The sequence below is a fragment of the Balaenoptera ricei genome, chromosome 17, assembly GCF_028023285.1.
Source record: "Balaenoptera ricei isolate mBalRic1 chromosome 17, mBalRic1.hap2, whole genome shotgun sequence".
NCBI lineage: Eukaryota > Metazoa > Chordata > Mammalia > Artiodactyla > Balaenopteridae > Balaenoptera > Balaenoptera ricei.
In genome coordinates, this window is record NC_082655.1 from 16448229 (window position 1) to 16455339 (window position 7111).

Sequence of the window (7111 nt, forward strand, 5' to 3'; positions counted from 1 at the left end):
CAGCGCTGATCTGTTGGAAGCGGCGGCTGCTTGGAATACTATCTGGAGAAGAATCTTCGGCTGTGTCCGGGCCCACAGACCGATGGGATCAGTCTGTCTCGGTGCTGGTGGGCAGGTGGCCGCAGGGCGTGTTTGAAGTAGATGAACTGCTAAGGGAGAAGCCACATTTTCTTTCCAGATCAGGGCATGGTCAATTCCATGTCAATGGAATGCAAAACCTAGAGTCCTGATGTTACTGAATCAGGTCTGACTGCTTGACGTTCAAAAATCAATATTCCAGAGAGAGACAAAAGTTGGTGAAAAGGAAAGCTGCCTTTAATCAGAATGCTGGCAATGTGGGGAAATGGTGGACCCAGTGTTCCCCAAAAACCACCTCCCAAAATTCTGCTCAGCCATGAAGTTTGTAAAGGGAAAAAGGGAAGTAATCTCAGTTAATCACTGAGATCGGGGGTCAGAGTCGTCGCCATCCCTCACTGTGTGCAGGCTTGTCGGCTTCTTGCGATTCTTCTTTAGGTGCTATCTTGTTCACACAGTTTGTTTGTGAGATTGCTGAAAGAAAAGCTAGGGAAGAGATCTGGTCATCTGCTGATTACTTATTCTTCATTTCTAATTTGATCTATGGAAAGAACCAACAGATTAGATGAGATGTTGTGTGATCAAAAGATTTGAAAGGTGTGCTAGGGCCGGAGGTGAGTAGAGCATGGGGTGCCTGGTTTGAGGTTAGTGACAAGACAAAGGGGCCTCCTGCAGAGAGCTCTTTCCTGCCCAAAGCTGCTTACACTGACTGCCTTTGATTGAGTTCTTCCAGAAACAGACTCTGAGACTAGGATTCGAGTACAAGTAGCTAACTGGGAGGTGACCCCAAGATGCTCTGATAGGGGAGCAGAGGAGTGAGACAGGAAGGGGAGGAAGCTGCTCGGGGCAGGGTATGTGGGTATGTTAAGGAGCAGGTCACCATTGTGGACACCTGGGATTTATGAACATTTGTGGGAACGTCTGGGCTCCGGTCCTGCCGGGGACCTCCAGGAGATGGTATAGAATACATCTCAGATTTTTCCTACCCAGAGGATGAGAAAACCGCAGAATCTATCTACCAACCCCCACCGATCGTTGGTCGAGGGCTGCTTCTGGGGCTGCATTAGTTCCCCAGCCCTACTGGCCGGTTCTGTGGGCTCACCAAGCACAGCCCTGGAGCCCGAGAAAGCCTGCAGGCAGAGGTCGCAGGCGCATAGGACAAGCTAACGAGGTAAGAGCGGGGCCCTGACAATATCCGCTATGAGAATTATGGCAGGAAACTAGGATTGAGTGGTCTTCAAACAGCTGGCACGTGGTACGAGCCAGATGCCTCTCTGCGGCATATCTATCTACTCTTTGGAGGAAAGTGCTATATATAAGCATCTGTAACCCCACGAAAGCTGTGGAGTGAGGCTGTCTGGAAGTAGAGCAGTGTCTTTAAACACACAGTCCAAGAAAGAGAAAGGGGATTTAAAAGGGGTTTCTTCTCTTTTGAAGGATATAGAAGGAATCTAATTCAAGACCTCAGGCACCCCTCCCCTTATTCCACTTTATCTCCTTCCACAGGGCCTGGAACCTCAATGGGGACAAACCTAATACCCTCTCTGTCTTTGGTGCCCCTGGCTCCACGCCCTCTCCCTTCCGCCAGCTCCTGCTTGTGCAGATTGACTTCACTTCTTGCCCACATTCTCCTTGGACCTTCCCTCCTCTCCATCTCCTCTGGGTCCTCAGCCCACTCTCCGATCTGTGTCATCAAATCCAGTCCCCAGTCTGGTGAGGGGATAATAATCCATGGGATTTGTGCTGGCTCACTCCGAGGCGCAGAAGCTGTCGATGGCTCTCAGTTGCCTGGCACGTTGAGTGCCAAGTCTTGAGCCTAGCCTTTGAGGCCCTGCGTGTCTGTGATCTGTGTGAACATTGCAGCCTGACCGCTCCTTCACTTGGCCGTCATCGAGTCCTCCCTGCACGCTGGCTTTCTGAGCTAAGGGGCACATGGAGGACCAGGCTTCATTTCACAGATGAGGTAAGCAAGTTTCAGAGAAGGTGAGTAACTTGCCCAGCTAGTAAGTGGCAGAGCCCGACACAGTCCCTCCAAAGCCGATGCACTTTCCACTGTGCCAAGCTTCACTCTCCCTTCCTTTCCCCTGTCCCTTTCCACTCTCGGAACAATCCAAATCCTCTTATCAGTTCCAGAAATTGTGTATGGGAGAAGGACAGAAGTGGGTAGATGTTCTGGGGTTCATCTTTCACCTGGGCCTGATTCTCTTTGTTAGATGAATAAGTGACGGGAGGTCCCTCTGAGGCAGAGGCAGGGCTCCGTGGCCTGTGGGGACCATTTTCACTAGTCTACTTGCACAGTAGCTATCTTTTTTTTTTTTTTTTAAAGACTCTTTGAGTGGAACTTTCCCCTCAAGCTGCTGGAGGAAGAAGAGCCCTGCTTCTCCTGTCCCCAGCTCCCTGCCCTTATGCAGACCCCAGGGACTCTATCAAATCCTTTAGAATAGACAGCAAATGCAGTCTATGTGTGCTGTCCCATCTTTGCCCCCGTTCCTGCACTCCTGGCAGACGTTACTAGTTGATCATAGAACTTCCTCCCTATGAGCTGGGAACCATGCCCTCACTGCTCTTTATGGGGCTCAAAGAGAAGTTCTCACCTAGAAGGAATCTTGGATGTACTACAGCAGTACATCCAAGATGTACTGATGAGAAAACCGTACATCCAAGATGTACTGATGAGAAAACCGTACATCCAAGATGTACTGATGAGAAAACTGTAGCCCGGAAAGGGAAAGTGACTGTTCTCAGAGTCACGCAGCTGGCCAGTGATTGTCATCAGCGTTGGCCCTCCCCTCCTCTGCAGCCCCAGCCATGTGAAATGTCATCATTCCTGCTGGCTCTGCTGGCTGAAATAACAAATTTCTCCCCTGGGATTGCACTCCTGGACCAGGAAGTCTGGCCAGCTGTTGAGCCACATTGTCATACGTTGAGAAATCCTTATCAAAGAGCCCTTGATACCAGGCACTGTGGATTATGGACCACTTACTTCCCTTCTTCCATCCTGTGACCTGAAGTGTAGTCTCTCTGACTCATGGGGACACTGATGATGAGGTAAAGGATGAGAAGCCAGTCTCCTGTTAGCAAATGAGTGGTGTGTGGGGCTTCCTGAGAATTCCATTTATCTAGGGCCATGGTTCTCAACAGGGGGCGATTTTGCCCATCTAGGGGGGGGATGTGGCAGTGTCTGGAGACATTGTTGGTTGTCAAAGCCTGGAGGCGTGATGATGCCACTGGCATCAAGTGGGTATAAGCCAGCGATGCTGCTACACCCTGCAATGCACAGGACAGCCCCCACCATAAAGAACTATCTGGCCCCAAATGTCAATAGTGCTAAGACTGAGGAACCCTGGCCTAGGCCCGGGGAATGACGAGTGGAATGACTGGTCCTCGCCCATGTGGGAGGTCCAGTCCCCTGCCTTTGCTCAGCCCGCCCCCTCAGCTGGAAGTCCTTGCTTCCCCCAACACAATTTATTCAAATCCTTCTCAGCATTCAAGGTCTCTCCCGATTCCCATCTATGGGAGGGAGCCTTTCCTGACTATTCCTAAGGAGCCTTAACTGCTTCTCTTCTGAGCCTACAAGGTGCTTCTAGAACTTGTCTCAGTCAGTCTTGTACTAGCGATGGGTGCACTTCCCATCTCCCACTGCATTTAATTCTTTGAGTGGTGCAAAGTCAAAAAGCTTCCATGCCTTTGGAATCAGGCACAACTGTGTTCAGATTGTGCCTGTGATCATATGTGACCTTGGGTAGGTAACTTAGAGGACCTCCCTGAACTTCACTTTTCTGTCCATATAACCACAGAACAGTTTCGGAACACATCCTAAGTACCAGGTGCTATTCTACGTGCTCTACGTGTGTAAACTCATTCAATCCTCACAGCAGCCCTGTGAGTAAGTGCTATTGTGACCATTTCTGTTTCATGGATAAAGGAAACTGAAACACAGAGGTTACCTGACTACCAAGTTCACTGGCCGGGAAGTGGCTGCTCCAGGAGCCGCAGACGGGTGGTCTGGTCCCTCTGGTAACCACGGTGCCTTCTGCCTCCTTCACGGGATGAGCCTCAAAGGGTGTGAGATCTAAGGGAGAAGGCCTGCGTGATGAGTGGTCCAAACTTGCCCAGTTTCTGCTCTGCTCTTCGGCCTAATACAGCACCAATATATCTTCCAGAACATTGTCGATGTTCTATGATACGCTGCATCCTGTCACAGCCCTGCAATGTCTTTGTAAAACCGAGGCACAGGGAGGTTAAGTAAATTCCTCAAGGGCCCAAAACCGCAGAGCCTGGGTTGGGTTTGTCTCCAAAGACCTGGCTCCTCTCTGCACCCAAATTCTGTAATTGCTGGTGTAAGTGAAAATCTCCTCCTTTAGACTGTGAGCAGTTTGAGACGGGGGATAGGGGACAGGTTAGGCACGACTTAGCTTCCCCAGCGCCTCTCCCACTTTGGGGCTGCACGTGGTAGGCATTCAATCAATGTTTGTTAGGTGAATAAACGGCTCAGAGCTCCTGGGGCAGAGGCCCGCTTACACAGGCAGAAGGTACTCAAATAGGATTCCAGAGCTTGTCTGTGGGGCAGCCGGGGGCTGAGAGCTTGGGCTGTGGGCCCAGGAACCTGGAGGAACAGGGCGCCTGTTTGACCTCAAGGAGCACCTGCCAGCCTCTCCCTGCCACATCCCCATCAAGGCCTGCAGCAGCAGGAAAATTGTACACTTTCATTACCCAGCGACCCAAGAAGTGCAATTAAGTTGAGAATTAGTTGGCATAATTAATTAGACGGGTAAATAGCTCCCTGTCAACACCAATCAATCCATTCTGCATATAATCAGCTCAGTGCAGGCAGGCCGGAGCTCAAGCAGCTGCACTGCTGCTGGCAGGCCAGGGCCTAGGGTGGGAGCAGAAATGGGACAGGGTGTCCAGCCAGGTACCCTAAACCCAACCCACCCCCAGGTCCTCCTACAACTGCTTTTCATGGGAGCAGCCTCCTGGCAAGTCCATCTTCGGCACCCAGCAAAGCCACAGCTTAACTCCCAGGAAGCCACAGCTGCAAAGTCCCTTTGCTCCCTCAAGTTTCCTACTTTTGAGTTCCCGGTCCATTGCTCGAGGTTTCTGACATGCATAAAAACCACAAGAGCTCCCTTTTTTTTTTTCCCCTTTTTTTGGCTAATAAATTTGCAGATGCTTTTTTAAAAATTAAGGTATAACTTAGATGCAGTAAAATTTACCCTTGTTACTGTACAGCTTTATGAGTTTTGAGGAATGTGTACAGTTGTATGACTGTAACCGAGCAGGACCCTACAGGGTCTTCCTGGGACAGACCTCCCCACGTCCTCAACCTGCCTCTTGTGTGTAGAAAAACTTTAGCTTCCTAAGCCTTCCCCGACTTCCAAAGAATAAATTTAATCAGAGAAGTGATAAAAGGCAAAAGCAAAGGAAAACAGTCAAGCAAGACAAAATAATAGTTTAGCCATTGTTTAATGGCTAAAGTCAAGGACATCTAACTCCTCCTCAAGGACTATAGATAATATTCTGAGCCATGTCCTTTGAGCCATTTAGCAGATATTGAAACCCCCATCAGGTGGAAGGGTTAACTGTATGCTGCCCACAAGCACATAGACCCCAGACCAGTTGGAACCAGAAGGTTGATGATGTTGACTCCTGATTACCTCACCACCAACCAATCAGAAAAATGTCCACGAGCTGACCACACACCCTGCAACCGCTCTCCCTCATCCTATCTTTAAAAACCTTTCCCTGAAAGCCATTGGGGAGATCAGGTCTTATAAGCAAGCACTAGCTGCCTGGACTCCTTTCTTGCCACCCTGCAATAAACGCTGCCCTTTCCTTCACCACAACCCGGTGTCACTGGATTGGTTTACTGGGCGCAGGTGAGTGGACCCAAGTATGGTTCAGTAACATAACCACCAGCATGATTAAGATCTAGAATACTTCTATCACCACACAAAAAAATCCCCATTCCCTTCTGTAGTCAACTGCTTCCCCCACCCCCAGCCCCTGGCAACTACTGATCAGTTATCTCTCCCAAAAGTTTTACCTAGGGACTTCCCTGGTGGTCCAGTGGTTAAGACTCTGCCCTTCCACTGCAGGGGGCATGGGTTCAATCCCTGGTTGGGGAACTAAAGATCTCATGTGGTGTGGCCAAAAATTAAAAAAATAATAATAATAAAATAGAGAAGTTTAGAAAACAAAGAACAACAAATACCTCAATATTAAAAAAAAAAAAAGTTTTGCCTATTCCAAAATGTCCTATAAATGGAATCATACAGTGTGAGCCTTTTGAATCTGGCTTCTTTGTCTTAGCATAATGCACTTGGGATACATTCATATTGTGGTGTGCGTCCCTGCTTAGCTACTTTTTATGGCTGAGTCATGTTTCATTGCATGCATGTGCCACGTTTTGTTTATCCCTTTCCCAGTTGAAGGACATTTGGTTGTTTCTAGTTTGGGGCATTTATGAATAAAGCCACTGTAAATGCTCATATAGAGGTTTTCGTATGAACATAAGTCTTCATTTCACTTAGATAAATACCTAGGAGCAAGATTGCTGGGTCTATGGTAGGTGTATAGATAACTTTATAAGAAACTGCCAAACTGTTTTGTAAGATCCTGTACCATTTTACATGCCCACCATCCATGTAGGAGACTTCTGGTAGCTCCATATCTTTGTTACTGCACAGACTTTACAAAATGATGACATCCACTGCTGGTGACAGCAGGGCCAGCTACATAATTTACGTGGCCCAATTGAAAATGAAAATGTGAGGCCCCTTGTTTCAAACAAAAGGAAAAAGTGCCATTAATGGTATTAAAATAGAAAGTTTTTTCCTTTCTTCTGTAGTCTTTCTCTCATCTTCTCATGGTATTTTTTTTTTTTTTTTTTTTTTTATTTACTTATGTCTGTGTTGGGTCTTCGTTTCTGTGCGAGGGCTTTCTCTAGTTGTGGCAAGTGGGGGCCACTCTTCATCGCGGTGCGCGGGCCTCTCACTATAGTGGCCTCTCTTGTTGCAGAGCACAGGCTCCAGAC